Source organism: Cololabis saira, chromosome 20, assembly GCF_033807715.1.
Source record: "Cololabis saira isolate AMF1-May2022 chromosome 20, fColSai1.1, whole genome shotgun sequence".
Classification (NCBI taxonomy): Eukaryota; Metazoa; Chordata; class Actinopteri; order Beloniformes; family Belonidae; genus Cololabis; species Cololabis saira.
The window spans coordinates 3,554,498-3,572,515 of NC_084606.1; the positions used below are offsets into that span (position 1 = coordinate 3,554,498).

The following is an 18,018-nucleotide window of genomic DNA, read 5'->3' on the forward strand; positions in this document are numbered from 1 at the left end:
GATAATTAGGGTTGTCTCGGTCAGGATTTTTTAGCTCCCGATCGCTTGAGTTTGAGTTTCTGCCGATTCCGATTTTTTCCCGATCCGATCTCTTTTTTTTTTGTCCCGATACAATTCCGATACTTTTTCCCCGATCAGACATATTTTGGCAATGAATTAAGTAAAAAAAAAAAAAAAAAAGGACTAAAACTCAATTGTCTCAAGTTTAATTTATTGTCCATTCTCTCCAACATGGACATATTTCTTTTCACTGACTGCATCATTGGATCAAAACAAAGATTATCAGCACTAGTGCCACAAAATGTGGAAACATGAAATTGTAAACTAAAACAAAAAGTGCAGAATAGTGCAATAACAAAAAAAAATACATTTCACTTCAAAAGAGGTAGTTTACCTACTAGGTCAAAGTTAAATAACATCCAGTCAAACTCACAATCAATAAAATCAATAAAATTAAAATACATTTTGGCTTAACCTTAGTGCAGAATTCTCAACAGCATGAAGTAGGAATGGGTGATATTTTACCGTTCACGATAAACCGTCAAAAAAATCCCCCACGTAAGAATTTGTATCACGGTAAAACGATAAATTGAGGAAATGAGCCTGAAAGAAAGAAAGAAAGAAAGAAAGAAAGAAAGAAAGAAAGAAAGAAAGAAAGAAAGAAAGAAAGAAAGAAGAAAGAAAGAAAAAAAGAAGAAAGAAAGAAAGAAGAAAGAAAGAAAAAAAGAAGAAAGAAAGAAAGAAAGAAAGAAGAAAGAAAGAAAGAAGAAAGAAAGAAAAAAGAAGAAAGAAAGAAAGAAATGAGCCTGAAAGAAAGAAAGAAGAAAGAAAGAAAGAAAGAAAGAAAGAAAGAAAGAAAGAAAGAAAGAAAGAAAGAAAGAAAGAAGAAAGAAAAGAAAAAAAGAAGAAAGAAAGAAAGAAGAAAGAAAGAAAAAAAAGAAGAAAGAAAGAAGAAAGAAAGAAAGAAATAAAAGAAAGAAGAAAGAAAGAAAAAAAGAAGAAAGAAGAAAGAATGAGCCTGAAGAAAGAAAGAAGAAAGAAAGAAAGAAAGAAAGAAAGAAAGAAAGAAAGAAAGAAAGAAAGAAAGAAAGAAAGAAAAGAAAGAAAGAAAGAAAGAAATGAGTCTGAAAGAAAGAAAGAAATGAGCCAGAAAGAAAGACAGAAGAAAGAAAGAAAGAAAAGAAAGAAAGAAAGAAGAAAGAAAGAAAGAAAGAAAGAAAGAAAGAAAGAAATGAGTCTGAAAGAAAGAAAGAAATGAGCCAGAAAGAAAGAAAGAAAGAAAGAAATGAGTCTGAAAGAAAGAAAGAAAGAAAGAAATGAGTCTGAAAGAAAGAAAGAAAGAAAGAAAGAAAGAAAGAAAGAAGAAATGAGCCTGAAAGAAAGAAAGAAAGAAAGAAAGAAAGAAAGAAAGAAAGAAAGAAAAGAAAGAAAGAAAGAAAGAAGAAAGAAGAAAAAAGAAGAAAGAAAGAAAGAAGAAAGAAAGAAAAAAAAGAAGAAAGAAAGAAAGAAAGAAGAAAGAAAGGAAAGAAAGAAAAGAAAGAAAGAAAGAAGAAAGAAAGAAAAAAAGAAGAAAGAAAGAAAGAAATGAGCCTGAAAGAAAGAAAGAAGAAAGAAAAGAAAGAAAGAAAGAAAGAAAGAAAGAAAAGAAAGAAAGAAAGAAAGAAAGAAAGAAAGAAAGAAAGAAAGAAAGAAGAAAGAAATGAGTCTGAAAGAAAGAAAGAAATGAGCCAGAAAGAAAGACAGAAGAAAGAAAGAAAGAAAGAAAGAAAGAAAGAAAGAAAGAAAGAAAGAAAGAAAGAAAGAAAGAAAGAAAGAAAGAAAGAAAGAAATGAGTCTGAAAGAAAGAAAGAAATGAGCCAGAAAGAAAGAAAGAAAGAAAGAAATGAGTCTGAAAGAAAGAAAGAAAGAAAGAAATGAGTCTGAAAGAAAGAAAGAAAGAAAGAAAGAAAGAAAGAAAGAAGAAATGAGCCTGAAAGAAAGAAAGAAAGAAAGAAAGAAAGAAAGAAAGAAAGAAAGAAAGAAAGAAAGAAAGAAGAAATGAGCCTGAAAGAAAGAAAGAAAGAAGAAAGAAAGAAAGAAAGAAAGAAAGAAAGAAAGAAAGAAAGAAGAAAGAAAGAAAGAAAGAAAGAAAGAAAGAAGAAAGAAAGAAAGAAAGAAAGAAAGAAAGAAAGAAAGAAAGAAAGAAAGAAAGAAAGAACTTTTTGTATTGGTAATTTTTTTTATCGTTATTGGGATAAATTCCAGAAATGATCGTGATACATTTTTTAGTCCATACCGCCCATCCCTAGCATGAAGTGAACAGCAGCAGGTTTTCATCGTGGCTGTTATTGTTTTCTGTCACTGTGTTGTAATGATGTTACGCAGAGCGTAGGAACCAAGTGTGGTTGTTCAGAGAGGGACCCTTTAGACCGTAACACCAGCCCGCAAAATAGCAGTCCATCATCCCTGTGTTGTCACCGAGTCAATAAAGTGACGATAATCATTTACAGAACACTACAGTCACTTTTCTCCCACAGCGATACCGATGTTTTGAAAATGACGTGATCGGGCCCGATCCGATCGATCGGGACTAGACTGATAGTAATCGATAGTAATTTGTAGGGCGGCAGTAGCTCAGGTGGCAGAGCGGGTCGTCCAATGAACGGGAGGTCGGCGGTTCGAATCCTGCTCTGTCCCAGTTTGCTGTCGTAGTGTCCTTGGGCAAGACACCTTACCCCGTGTGAATGTGTGTGAATGTGTATGAATGTTGGTGGTGGTCGGAGGGGCCGTTTGGCGCGATATGGCAGCCACTCTTCTGTCAGTCTGCAGGGCAGCTGTGTCGAGAAAAAAGTCGAAATGTCGAGATTAAAAAGGAAAGGAAAAAGGAAGAAAAAAGGGAACAAAATAAATAATAAATAAAGGAAAAAAAGAAAAAAAAAGAAAAAATTGTATAAGCCTTAGAATGAAGGCAACACACGCTGCATGTTTCTATATTAGTTAGAACTGGGGGAAGATTGTTTTTTCATTATGTACTTTGAGAAAAAAGTCAAAATGTCGAGAAAAAAGTTGAAATGTTGAGGAAAAAGTCAAAATGTTGAGATTAAAAAGGAAAGGAAAAAGGAAGAGAAAAAAAAGGAAGAAAAGAGAAAAAAAGGAAAGAAATGTCGAGAAAAAAGTCGAAATGTTGAAAAAAAAGTCTAAATGTTGAGAAAAAAGTCGAAATTTCGAGAAAAAAGTCGAAATTTCGAGAAAAAAGTCGAGATGTCGAGAAAAAAAGTCGAAATTTCGAGAAAAAAGTCGAAATGTCGAGAAAAAAGTCGAAATTTCGAGAAAAAAGTCGAAATGTTGAGAAAAAAGTCAAAATGTTGAGAAAAAAGTCGAAATTTCGAGAAAAAAGTCGAAATGTCGAGAAAAAAGTCGAAATGTCGGGAAAAAAGTCGAGATGTCGAGAAAAAAGTCGAAACTTCGAGAAAAAAGTCGAAATGTCGAGAAAAAAGTCGAAATTTCGAGAAAAAAGTCGAAATGTCGAGAAAAAAGTCGAAATTTCGAGAAAAAAGTCGAGATGTCGGGAAAAAAGTCAAAATCTTGAGATTAAAAAGGAAAGGAAAAAAAGAGAAAAAAAGGAAGAAAATGTGGAGAAAAAAATCGAAATGTTGAGAAAAAAGTCGAAATTTCGAGATAAAAGTCGAAATTTCGAGAAAAAAGTCGAAATGTCAAGAAAGTACAGTCAAACATGTTTGTAGGAGGCCATGATTCTGACCTTTACTCTAAAGCTGCTTTCACATAGAACGCGGTTTTGCGCCGCGCACACCGCCGGGTGTGTGCAGAGTCGGCAAGGCGCGCATGCGTGCATCGCGGACATATTTGTTGCAAGTTGCTTGGCAACCGAAAAAAGTGGCGCCCTTTTCCCACTCGTTTGGACGTACAGTAGCTACAGCTCGGTTTGAAAAATGTATCTTTCCCTGGTTCAAAGAAAAGCCCTGGCTTTAGTTCTTCTGAGGAAGAGGAGGAGGAGGAGGAGGAGGAGGAGACGAGCAGCAGCAGCAGCAGCAAGGAGGTCCATGAAATCCTCATGAGAAGACAGGATTTGGGGCAATACAGGCTCGTACACTTTTAACCCTTGTTCTGTCTTTGGGTCAAAATGACCCAATTCTTCTCTCCTTCTTTCCTCCTGCTCTCTCCTTCCTTCTCCCTTTCCTCTTTTCCTACTTTTTTACCCTCATTTACTCCTTTTTCTTCCTACCTCCCTTTCATCATTTGTTCCTTTAATAACTTCTTTCCTTTTCTCCCTTCCTTCCTCCCTTTCCTACTTCCTCCCTTCCTTCCTCCCTTTCCTACTTCCTCCCTTCCTTCCTCCCTTTCCTACTTCCTCCCTTCCTTCCTCCCTTTCCTACTTCCTCCCTTCCTTACTTCCTTTCCTACTTCCTCCCTTCCTTCCTCCCTTTCCTACTTCCTCCCTTCCTTACTTCCTTTCCTACTTCCTTCCTTCCTTCCAACTTTTCTCCCTTCCTTCCTCCCTTTTCTACTTCCTTCCTTCTTTTTTCTCTTCCTTCCTTCTTCCCTTCCTTCTTTTTTTAAGGAAGGAAGGAAGGGAAAAAAGAAGGAAGGAAAGAAGGGAGTAAAGAAGGAAGGAAGGAAGGATCATTCCTTCCTTCCTTCCTTCTTCCCTTCTTTCCTTCCTTCTTTTTTTAAGGAAGGAAGGAAGGAAGGAAGGAAGGAAGGAAGGAAGGAAGGAAGGAAGGAAGGAAGGAAGGAAGGAAGGAAGGAAGGAAGGAAGGAAGGAAGGAATGATCCTTCCTTCCTTCCTTCTTTACTCCCTTCTTTCCTTCCTTCTTTTTTTAAGGAAGGAAGGAAGGAAGGAAGGAAGGAAGGAAGGACGGAAGGAAGGAAGGAAGGAAGGAAGGAAGGAAGGAAGGAAGGAAGGAAGGAAGGAAGGAAGGAATGATCCTTCCTTCCTTCCTTCTTTACTCCCTTCTTTCCTTCCTTCCTTTTTTTCCCCTTCCTTCTTTCTTTCCTCCTGCTCTTTCCTTTTCTCCATTCCTTCTTCCCTTCTTTCCCTCTTTTCTCTCTTCCTTCCTTCTTTCCTTCCTTCTTTCCTTATTTTCTCCTTTCTTCCTTCTTTCCTTCCTTCCATCTTTTCTCCCTTCCTTCTTTCCTTTTCCTGTCCCAAGATGATCATCCCCTGTACAGCTTTTTTTCAAGCAGTAGCAGAAGTAGAAGCTCCTTTCCCCCAGATCCTCCACAGAGAGATTTAGGAAGTCCTTTGTTCCTGCAGCAACCAGACTTTTTAACTTGGACTGCTGATGTCTTGCTGCTATATTAACCCTTGTACTGCACATTGCACTTTAAACTGCAGCCACTCTTTTAGACCGTCATAACTTGCTGCCATATTTATTTGTACAGTGCACTTTAAATCGCAGCTATATTCCTAGCTGTTCCCACTGCTCCTCACAAAGACTCACAGCCAGGATCATTCTTTCCTCCATCTTGATCGTTTCTGATCTACAAGCTGCAAGTTTTTTTTCACCCTCCCAGTACCACCCAGTACTCGAGTTGTAAAATAAAATCAGGGGGGATGGTGGATTTTATCAAATGGGGACAGATAATTTGTGCTGATTACAAATAATATAATATATTACAAATAATAGCAGTGACCAAAACACCTGCAGAAATACTGCAGGAATGACATAGCAGCAGTTAAATGCAGCCTTCTGTAAGCTTTAAATATCCACTGGGCTTACATCAAATACATCAAAACACAAAAATAAAAAACACTTTTCTGAACTTATCAATATGACTCTGTCCTTCACAGGATAAGTAACATGGATCACTGCAAAAACTCACAATCTTAACAAGAATATTTGTCTTATTTCTAGTTAAAATGTCTCATTTTAGTAAATAAATCTCATTACACTTAAAACAAGACTCATCACTGGAAAAAAACAACAATTTTCACCAGTTTCAAGTAGATTTTCACTTAAAATAAGTAAAAAAAAGGGGGTCTCTACGCACCTGTTTCACCAAGTCTTTTTTAGGTGTGCATCAGCCTCCAGACCTTTATTTAAAATAAGTAGAAAAATCTGCCATAATTCAGCCTTAAGATGGGTCTTTTTTCCTATTTTTTCCCTTTTTTTCTCTTTTTTCCTCTTTTTTTACTATTTTTTCCTCTTCGTTCCTCTTTTTTTCTCTTTTTGTCCTCTTTTTTCCTCCTTTTTCCTTTTTTTCCTTATTTTTTCCTCTTTTCCCTCTTTTTTTCCTCTTTTTTCCCTTTTTTTCTTCTTTTTTCCTGTTTTTTTTCCTCTTTTTTCCTATTTTTTTCCTTTTTTTCCATCGTTTTTCCTCTTTTTTTCTCTTTTTTTCCCTATTTTTTCCTATTTTTTCCTCTTTTTTTCCTATTTTTTCCTCTTTTTTTCTCTTTTTGTCGGCCTGTCCTGACCCCACAACGGCACTAAAGTAAATCACCCCCCCCACACACACACACACACACTCTAACACACACACTTATCTCCGACCGGCTCACGGCCCTGGACCAATAATATCCAGAGTAACGGCAATGAAATCACTCTGTTGCCATGACGATAATCAGAAGCTCAGAGGATTACCTAGACAAGTGGAAGCACTCAAATCACCCGACACACGCACGCACGCACGCACGCACGCACGCACGCACGCACGCACGCACGCACGCACGCACGCACGCACGCACGCACGCACGCACGCACGCACGCACACACACACGCACACACACACACACGCACACACACGCACGCACGCACACACTGACGTGAAAGGAAAGGGACTCAGATGAAAGAATTTAGCGGCTCGACTTTCTCCAAAGTGACTATTGGTTTTCCGTTTAATCTTTAGTGGAAAAACTCATAATTATCACAGGAGCTTTGGGCTTTTGGTCTCATAAAAACATAACGCCAGCGGTTTACTGTTTCAGAGTAAAGATTCGGAAAGATTTGAAAACCAAACCTCTGCTGCAGCATCGGATGAAAATGTTCATCACCACCAGAAACATGACATGAAAATCCTCCAGACTGCTGATCTAAGGAGAAACTGAACTATTTTGTATAAAATTATAAAAGAGCTTTTATTAAAACCCATTTAATCTTCAAGTAAAGACAGATGTGATGGACTCTCATCTGCTTTTTCAAGAAAAGGATGTAAAGAAGCAAAAGGACGGGAAAGTATCATTTTGAGATGCTCAAAATGATCAAGTGTCACGGCGTCTGGTTCTTTGGAGATGAAATCAAGAAAATTGGTGTTGAAATGATGGGAAAAGTCTGGATAAATCATCCCCCCCTGCAATAAAAACGGTCCAAATCATCCCCCCTGAAATAAAAACGGTCCAAATCATCCCCCCCTGAAATAAAAACGGTCCAAATCATCCCCCCCTGAAATAAAAACGGTCCAAATCATCCCCCCCTGAAATAAAAACGGTCCAAATCATCCCCCCTGTAAAACTACCATCCCTCCTTTCCATCCCTTATGTCATTTCATCAATGAATGTGGTTTTACTGCTATTTCAACATTTAGAGTCATCACCAGAAAAATAACACCAGAAAAATAACTTATTTGACAATTTTTACCTGTTTCAAGTCAATTTTCACCTGAAATAAGTAAGAAAATCTGCCAGTGGAACAAGATTTATCTTCTCATTACAAGCAAAAAAATGTTGTTGCACTGGCAGATTTTTCTACTTATTTCAAGTGAAAATGTACTTGAAACAGGTGAAAATTGTTGTTTTTTTCCAGTGATGAGTCTTGTTTTAAGTGTAATGAGATTTTTTTTACTAAAATGAGACATTTTAACTAGAAATAAGACAAATAGTCTTGGTGAGATTTTGAGTTTTTGCAGTGAAAGAGCTTGTATTTGTGAGGATTTCTTCCAAACGCAGCTGACTTTCAGACCTTCCTCTTACGAAAGCAGAACATTTTTACTTCCTACTTTTTTACTTCACAAGCGCCTCGAGCCTAAAGTTGCCTTCGTCAACGAAAATTATGACTAAATATCGTCGTCAACGAACCTTTAACACCTGAGGAAAACGAGACGCAACGAAAATGCTGGTCATGTGACGATAATTAAATATATAATGCAATATCGTGGATGAAAAAAAACTAGACTAAAATGTAGATTACAAAATAAAAACTCATCCTCCTCCTCCGCATCCTTAATATATATATATATATATATATATATATATATATATATATATATATATATATATAATATATATATATATATATATATAGTCTCTGGGGCTGGAGAAGAAGAAGATGAAACATCTTTGGATCCACTTTCCTACATAGACGTGGAAAAGAAAACCAAATGTGTCGTCGGAAAAAGAAAAAGATGGGGAGAAATGTGGAAAAATAAACATGTTGTAAACTCAAATTAGAGTCTTCTGTATCTGGAATTAATGTATTCTTGAGTCTATTAGGTAACAATAATATAATAATAAGATAACCTTGTTTGAATTGTAAAATGGGTTTGGATAAAAACAATCTTTGAGTAAAACGAGACTAAAATGAACAATTGTGACTAAAATAAGACTAAAATGCTCAGACTTTTAGTCGACTGAAACTTGACACGACTAAAAGGAGAATGAACGTTACTAAAACTAATACAAACTAAAATTAAAGCTGCAAGCAGCGATGAACGGGCCCTCGCACTCACGGCCACCGCCCCCCATAAGCATATCAGACATGACACCACCCACGACTTCCTATGTCAAACCATCCAAAAGTTATAGCAGAAAATCGGGACAACCAATCAGAAGAAGGGGCGGGGCTAATTAAGGCCAACGAAGCTTAAGGACTCTATACTGAGTCCCATGACACCACCCACGACTCTCTATGTCAAAACATTCAAAAGTTATGGCAGAGAAAAGTTTTCTAGGGGGCGCTGTTGAGCCGTTAGGCCACGCCCATTAATGGAAACCATGAAATATCACATTTATCGCCAGGCCTGGCTTGCATGCAAAATTTGGTGACTTTTGGAGAACTATCAAATATGGACCAATCAGATGAAGGGGGGGTCCGCTTGTTGGCGTCTAGCGTCGCCACGGTAACACTTTTGAAAGAGAAAAGTAATGCGTGTAGTCGCAGGATGGAGACGCACATTTTGATGTATAACACATCTGGGTGCACGATACGGTTCGGGCTGAATTAACTCTCGAAGGAATGGCTCATATTGCTCCAAAATTACGCAATTAATTCAGAATGTTCAAAATGGCTGACTTCCTGTTCGGTTTCGGCCATGGCGCCAAGAGACTTTTCTTTTAGTTGCGACATGATACAGGTGTGTACCAATTTTTGTTCATGTACGTCAAACCGTATTATGGGGCTTGAGGCGCAAAGTTTTTTCTGTCTGAACCAATCAGATGAAGGGTGGCCGCGCTTTTTGGCGTCTAGCGTCGCCACGGTAACGCTTTTGAAAGAGAAAAGTAATGCGCGTAGTCGCAGGATGGAGACGCACATTTTGATGTATAACACACCTGGGTGCACGTTACGGTTCGGGCCGTATTAACTTTCGAAGGAATGGCATAAATTTCGCCAAAATGACACAACTAATTCAAAATGGCCGACTTCCTGTTCGGTTTCGGGCATGACCCCAAGAGACTTTTCTTTCAGTTGCAACATGATACAGGTGTGTAGCGATTTTCGTGCGTGTACGACATACCGCATTCTGGGGCTTGAGGTACAAAGTTTTCTAGGGGGCGCTGTTGAGCCATTTTGCCACGCCCATTAATGCAAACCATTAAATATCACATTTTTCGCCAGGCCTGCCTTGCATGCAAAATTTGGTGACTTTTTGGGCACGTTTAGGGGGGCAAAAAGGCCCTTCTTTCGTCAGAAGAAAAAGAAAAATTCCTACAGATACAATAAGGCCTTCGCACTGAAGGTGCTCGGGCCCTAATGATAGCTTGATCCAAAGACTAGACTGAAACAAGAAACAGGCTGACAGAAACAACACTAGTCCTGACATGGACATAGACTTTTACTCCAGCCCTTCAGAATGTTTGAACATAAACCCCAGAGAAGCAGCTGTGGAAGCGACTGGTTCTCTGTTTCCTCACATGTTTAAAGTCTGTAGAAACGTCTCTGAAAAGGTGTCAAAAGGTTTCCAACCCCAAGAAACAGGATGGTGGGTCGACACGCGCTTACCATTACCACACTTCCTCACTTTCAGCTCAAAGTTTTGGAAACCGCACAACGATGAGCACACACGCACGCACGCACGCACGCACGCACGCACGCACGCACGCAGTGGGAAAAAGAAGAGGCTTTCAAGATTAAAAGATAATCCTCATCAAACTGTAAAACACAAATCCCACTGTGGCTGTGATCTCCCACGGTCCCTAAACGCCCCGTGTAAAAACTAAACTGTTTCTCCGAACAAAACCTTGGGCCAGAGGCCACGACAGAAAGACACAAAGATCCTAATTTTGTAATCTACATTTTAGTCTGGTTTTTATTCCTCTACAATATTGCATTCTATATTTAATTAATGGCTTTTTTTCCCCTTACATTACTTTTACTTTTATACTTTAAGTAGTTTTGAAACCAGTACTTTTATACTTTTACTTGAGTAAAAAACTTGAGTTGATACTTCAACTTGTACACCTCTGCCTACGGCGTAGGTTTAACGCACAACCATAATTCACCCTTAAGATGGGTCTGAGGCTATTTTATTCTCTTTTTTTCTCTTTTTTTCCTCTTTTTTTCCTTTTTTTCAATTTTTTTTCCTCTTTTTTTCCTCTTTTTTTTCCTCTTTTTTTCCTCTTTTTTCCTTTTTTTCCATCTTTTTTCCTCTTTTTTCTCTTTTTTCACTATTTTTTCTCTTTTTTCACTATTTTTTCCTCTTTTTTCCTCTTTTTTCCTTTTTTCCTTCTTTTTTTCCTCGTTTTCCCTCTTTTTTCCTCTTTTTTCCTCTTTTTTCCCTTTTTTTTCACCTTTTTTCCTCTTTTTTTCTTTTTTCCTTTTTTTCCTTTTTTTCCTATTTTTTCCTACACAATACACAATCCTACACAAAATGGTCTATATTTAATTATCATTATCGTCACACGACCAGCATTTTTGTTGCGTCTCGTCTCGTTTTCTTCAGGGGATAAAGTTTCGTTGACGATGATATTTAGTCATAATTTTCGTGAGCGTCGTCTTCCTCACCTCAGTCCTAGCTGCTGAATAGTGGCTGGATCTTCTGAGTGTCGACTCTAACTTAGTTTAGGTAGCGACTGTCAAGACGGAGGTGGAGTTTGGAGCTCCTAACCCTGGACCTCCCCGGTCAGACGGCCTCCCCCACGACCCAGATCAGATCAACTTCTGCAGCAGTTTACAGTGTGCTGTCATGGTATCTTAGCGCAGTAGTCTCCAACCCCCGGTCCGCGGCCCGGTACGGGGCCGTGGGTCATCTGGTACCGGCCGCACAGAAAGAAACAATAATTTCTGTAGCCCCGACTGATGATGGATGACTCTCAAACTGAAGGTTCACAATGTTTTTATTCCTTGGATGTACATAAATACACTGCAAACACCGTAAGAGCTATAAAAGAATAAAATAAAATAGAGTTAGTCTTTCTACATTCATATAAGTTTCATTTAACTTAAATACAGACCGATGCAGCTGCTGCTCGTTCGGTAATAACAGCTACAGGCTGATTTATGGTTCCGCGTTACACCTACGCAGGGCCTACGGCGTAAGCTACGCGTCGCCGTGCACCCTACGCCGTCGATTTAACGCGGAACCATAAATCCGGCCTACCGCTAACCACAATACATGAGTAACCATGGCAGCCAAACTCAATATATCCATAAATACGGCATAACATTTGCAAAGAAAACCAATCCTTATCAGCAGGTGCTTTTAGTGTCAGTTAGGCTCCACTTTAGCATTCCTGACACTAGTTTAGTCTTTCAGACACACTTTCTGCTGCTGTTAAACTTTTACCGTTAAAGTCCGAAGCGCCGGATGTTTACAGGGTCTCGGCGAGACGCCTTCAAAATAAAAGCACTAAATATCGGTCTCCTTAATATATAATAAATAAAATAAAAGCCTGGCTTTAAATAACGTTAATGAGACATAAAAACACATATAGAAATACTGATATTAAAGGTAATTTACAATTTCCATTATTTTATTTTATTTTTTTCGAAAATTATGTTTTATTATTATAATTCATTATTATTATTACTATTATTTAGTATTATTATATAGAAAATACCACAGTTTTTAATGCAGATTTTGTCATTTTATTTAGTTTTTATCAGCTACACCTTTAGATTGGGCCGTGAAAATATTGCCAGACATTAAACCGGTCCGCGGTTCAGAAAAGGTTGGGGACCACTGTCTTAGCGTACTGCCCTACCTGTCCAGCAGGGGAGCTGTGGTTTCCTGGCAGACGGAGACAGTCGCTGCACGCCATCACGGCCCTCTGCATCTCTGCTCCTTATCTCTTCACTGCACAGTTTCTGAAGCTTCCAACATTTTCCTTTACAGTGTTCTAGGTTTGCAACGGTCGGAAATGATGAAAATGAGGCTAGATGACGCCAAATGATGCCAGGCAAATAGTAAAAACTGTTCCAAACCTAACCCTCAGGTCTTACAATATTTCTGTTTTAAATCTGATTCTCTAAAACATTTGCTAAGTCGCTAACTGATGTTTTAAAAATATCCAATATATGTTGGTAGCCATTCACATTTGTGTTTAAAACCAGCTGTTGTACCTTTTAAAACAGAGCAACCAACATCTTTTACAGAGAACTATGACACTTACACTCTAATTATTATATAAAATAAATCAAAATTATTTGAAGAAAAGGTTTAAACCGATCAACAAGCCCGTGACTTCCTACCTGCACCTGAATGTAACACTGATGTTAAATCCTAACTGATACTTTACTTCAGCAAGAGATCGAATTAGATCGGCTTGTAAAATTAATTTACAATAAAAAATAATTCAGTTTTCATTATTCTAGGAAAAAAAACTGATAATCCATCAGGAATTTAAAAGAAAAGTCCACGTCAGCTCATCTCCTGTCTACAAACACGCAGCGACTGGGAGCACTTCTGCTCCATCTATATTCTTTTTTCTCCTCTTCCTCCTCCTCCTCCTCCTCTCATCGTGGCCTGGATTAAAACCCCACGCCCATATGCATCATGGGAAACATGGAGATTAGTGGAGAGCCCGGAGGGTTGGACGTTGGCCGAAAGAAAAGAGCTGGAAACTGAAATATCTTTGCAGCTATGATTTCACTTCTGGCTTGTTCTTGTTTGTACGTCACAATGAGGACTTTAAATATTTACAAATGAGAAACATTATACAATCACTGAGAAAAGAAAAGAAATTAAGATTAGAGTTGTATGAAATAGAATAATTACTAATAACATCAACCACTATTAAAGCAGCACAACGTAACTTTCAGCTTATCTGAGTTTGGCGGCTCCTTTGGACAAAAGCGGTAGTGCTTTACCAGAAAGAACACTACGTTTCCCATGAGCACCAGCGCGTAATGCCGGAAAACTCCTGTCCCGTCGCGTGTATTTGTTTTGATAGAAGACGGGACGCTTTTCTGTTTCACCAAGTGAACAGACTGAACGCAAAAAAAAAGATGTTAAACTGCTGGAAAGGAACTGGAATTTACCGGGATACCTTAAACAAGGAAGCCAGGGAGCGGTATATGGAGAAAATAATGATTATTAACGGTCTGGATCCATATGAAATCCCTACTGAAGACCCATGTGTTTCAATAAATGTGTATAATAGTACAACATACAGTACATGTTTTGTATCCCTCTTACTTCTCTTTTCTTTTTTTTTGACTGCTATATTATGTTGAAGAGGCTCCGAGGCGTGATTATTTTTGTTTTCCTCGTGAGATTATTTTTTTCCTCTGCAGCTACAAATAAGAGTTAATATTTTTTCCTCAACAAACTAGTTTTATCTGAAGATTGGGGTTAATTGCACCGCAGAGAGCTGGCCAGCAACTGCGTTTAGCTGGAGAAGTGGGGAATAAAACCTGTGTTTTGATCCGACCCCGGTCTGCGTGAGTGTTTGTGGTTTAAGGCTGTTTATGGTTCTGCGTTAAATCGACGCAGAGCCTACGGCGTAGGGTACGCGGCGACACGCACCGTACGTTGCGCGTCGCCACGTACCCTACGCCGTAGTTCTGCGTCGATTTAACGCAGAACCATAATTCAGGCTTTACTGTGTGGAAGCCGGTGTTTGGTCGTTACAGCCGCGATCCAAAGCGAGCCGACAACTCTTTCACTCTTTTTTACTTTGTTATATCAGATACTTGGTCTCCGTGGTTCTGCCTCCGAGCAGGAAACCGTTGAAAAGTTAAACCATTAGGATCTTTTCCCTGGTCTGTTGTGTGGAGCTGCTGCAGCCACAACGCTGCGACAGGTTCTGCGGAGCTCTGCGCTCCACGCCCCGCCCAGCTTTGGTCTGGACTACGAATCGGGAAGGAGGGGGAAGTGACGTATGCCGTAAAGCAGTCAAAGTCGTAACGATTTGTAGTCTTTTAGTTTGGCAGGGTTCCTACCATGCTCCTCAAAGTTACATAGTGCCAGTGAAGGTGATACAGACCCCTCAGACCATGACAGAGGTTCATTAAACCTGTTGGAAGTTGATGTTCCATCACAATGATGATGATGAAATGTTAGATTAAGGTGGAAAAGTTACGTAGTGTCGCTTTAAGGGCAAAATAAGCAAAGTATATGACATACTATCAAAATAATGTCATTCATCTTTTTTACCTTTATTGGAGATCTGGGAAACTGACTTTGCAATTAAATTTGACGAAAGCATTTGGCTTAATATCTGTGACAGAATACATTTTCCATTCACAAGTAACACAATTAAAGAAACCAACTTTAAATTAATTCATACATTTTATTTAACGCCAGTAAAAATGAATAAAATTTCAAATGACAATTCACCAAACTGTCCCAGATGTAAAACCAATAAAGGTACTTTCGCGCATATGTTCTGGTATTGTGAAAAATTAAATGGATTTTGGAACTCTATCCACTCATTTACAAAAGCTGCATTGACGACACAATTTGATTTATCCTCAGGTGCCTATTTATTAAATGAACTGCCAGAAATACGAATGGACTCAAAGAAATACAGACTGCTAATTACGATAACATATTAAGCAAAAAAATGTATTATTTTACTTTGGAAAGGGGAACAGCTGCCCACCTTTGAAATGTTCAAAGAACAAATAATACAATTCCTCCCATTGGAGAGGCTAACTCTCAAAGGACATGGCCGAGAACAAATGTTCCGTGAACTGTGGTCTCCACTCCTAAATCAATTAGGGGGAGAAAATAAGGACTGACATGACTCACTAAATGAGTTGACCATTTGTCAAAAATGTTGCTGCTATCTCATGTATTCACTGTATATTCTCTGTATTTATTAACCAGTGTCGGCGTCTATTTTTTGTCTGTGTTTGGATGGGTTTTTTTTTTCAACGATTGGGTCGAAATCTGGCCCGATCCAAAAAATAGTCGCACGAGAGGAAAATTGGTTCAAAACGAGCCGGCAATGGCACAGTGTCTGCCCGGCTTTAAACAGAACCGCAGCCAGTACTCGAGTTGTAAAAAAGAATCAGGGGGGATGGTGTATTTGATCATATGGGGACAGATAATTTGTGCTGATTACTGTTGTGATCGAATTCATCACGCCGGGTTCTTAAATTGAGCTGGAAAAGGTAAATAAGACACAAAACTGGAATACAATTAAAGACATTACCTCTGCAGAGGGAGACCTGCAGGACAGCTCTCCGCAGCCATCCGAACAGATCTGCCCGCCTCTGTCTTGAGAACAAGTTTATTACCTCTGAAAGTAGGGGTGACTTGGGGCCCCCCTTTTCTCGTGCCTGGTACAGAATTCTCCAGAGACAACTCAGAATACACACACTAGTTCATCACATTGACATTAGTTTTAAAGTATATAGGCACATTAGTTAATCAACATATGCAGTTTATATATGTTCAGTTTCATTTTAAATTATTCTTTATAATCATAATATTACAAATAATATAATATATTACAAATAATAGCAGTGACCAAAACACCTGCAGAAATACTGCAGGAATGACATAGCAGCAGTTAAATGCAGCCTTCTGTAATAGACTAGACGGGATGTACCCAAAAAGTGAATGTAAGGAGCATTTATGGGTACAAGTCGGGAACCGGCCTACTTTACATATTTCAAGGGTGCTGAATCCAAAAAAAACGGTACCCGAGCGAAATTTAGAGTTTTTGACCTTCTAATTTGCATATCAAAATGGCCGCCAAACTGCCTGTCTTGCTCAGTCGTTGGACCATTTTCCCCAAGTTTTTTGTAAGTAGGCATTCAAAGATGATGAATTAAGTGTATAGATCTATAGTCTAGGGTCAGAGCAAGGATATAGTGGAGGCTCGGTGCCTTTTTATGTATATATATATGCAAAATACCAACTTTTAAGGTGAAATTAAGCATTATTTGTGTCATTTTTAAGGCCGACATAAATATTCAGTCAATATCACTCTTAAATGTTCCCAGTGTGTATATGATATGTGATGTATTCCATATTACATAATAATTAAGAAAAACACCATTGCAAGTGGTCTGAGAATTCATTTTTTTTATGCAAACAAAGCATAATGCTCTTAATTCAAACATTGAAAAATTTAAGTGAATAGGGGAAAAAAAACATGAAACTTCCATTGAACAGTTCTACAGATCAGATCTTGTTTCTGTATATTTTCTTTCATGTTTCTAGCTGAAATGCTTTGCTTTCATCTGTCTTCTTCTGTAAGTTCCATAGGTCACTTGTTTTGGTGAATTGATTTTATACCTTTCTAGTTTGCTTGTGTGCCATTTGTCTTTGGAATTTCATTTTGATTAGTATTTCTTTCTGCAGTCCTTTTCCAAGTTCTTTGGTTACCCATTGCCTTGGTATGCTTGAGGACTACAACTCCACATTTAAACAAGGACATTGGTCATCACTCTGACATGTACACATTGCAGTGCATAACAGCCCCGATTTTCGGCATTTGGCTATAGGTGGCTGCAGGTGGTTGCAGGTGGCTATAGGTGGCTGCAGGTGGCTATAGGTGGCTGCAGGTGGCTATAGGTGGCTGTAGGTGGCTGCAGGTGGCTATAGGTGGCTGCAGGTGGCTATAGGTGGCTGCAGGTGGCTATAGGTGGCTGTAGGTGGCTGCAGGTGGCTATAGGTGGCTGCAGGTGGCTATAGGTGGCTGTAGGTGGCTGCAGGTGGCTATAGGTGGCTGCAGGTGGCTATAGGTGGCTGCAGGTGGCTATAAGTAGCTATAGGTGGCTGCAGGTGGCTGCAGGTGGCTGCAGGTGGCTGCACGTGGCTACAGGTGGCTGCAGGTGGCTATAGGTGGCTGCAGGTGGCTATAGGTGGCTGCAGGTGGCTATAGGTGGCTGCAGGTGACTATAGATGGCTGTAGGTGGCTGCAGGTGGCTATAGGTGGCTGCAGGTGGCTATAGGTGGCTGCAGGTGACTATAGATGGCTGTAGGTGGCTGCGGGTTGGTATAGGTGGCTGCAGGTGGCTATAGGTGGTTGCAGGTGGCTGCAGGTGGCTATAGGTGGCTGCAGGTGACTATAGGTGGCTGTAGGTGGCTGCAGGTTGGTATAGGTGGTTGCAGGTGACTATAGGTGGTTGCAGGTGGCTGCAGGTTGGTATAGGTGGTTGCAGGTGGCTGCGGGTTGGTATAGGTGGTTGCAGGTGACTATAGGTGGTTGCAGGTGGCTGCAGGTTGGTATAGGTGGTTGCAGGTGGCTGCAGGTTGGTATAGGTGGTTGCAGGTGGCTGCGGGTTGGTATAGGTGGTTGCAGGTGGCTGCGGGTTGGTATAGGTGGCTGCAGGTGACTATAGGTGGTTGCAGGTGGCTGCAGGTTGGTATAGGTGGTTGCAGGTGGCTGCGGGTTGGTATAGGTGGCTGCAGGTGACTATAGGTGGCTATAGGTGGTTGCAGGTGGCTGCAGGTGGCTATAACTTCAAACTT

General features: G+C 39.4%; 1 long non-coding RNA gene across 1 annotated transcript in view; it reads right to left on the bottom strand.

Moving 5' to 3' along the window:
• Positions 1-13,044, bottom strand: part of LOC133420807 (uncharacterized) — a 15,065-nt gene extending 2,021 nt beyond the window's left edge. Inside the window, exons 1-2 of the long non-coding RNA XR_009770634.1 lie at positions 12,840-13,044; positions 12,353-12,487 (exon numbers count right to left, since the gene is read on the bottom strand). This is a non-coding gene — a long non-coding RNA (uncharacterized LOC133420807). The remainder of the gene's footprint in view (positions 1-12,352; positions 12,488-12,839) is intronic.
• Between the last annotated feature and the right edge of the window lie 4,974 nt (positions 13,045-18,018).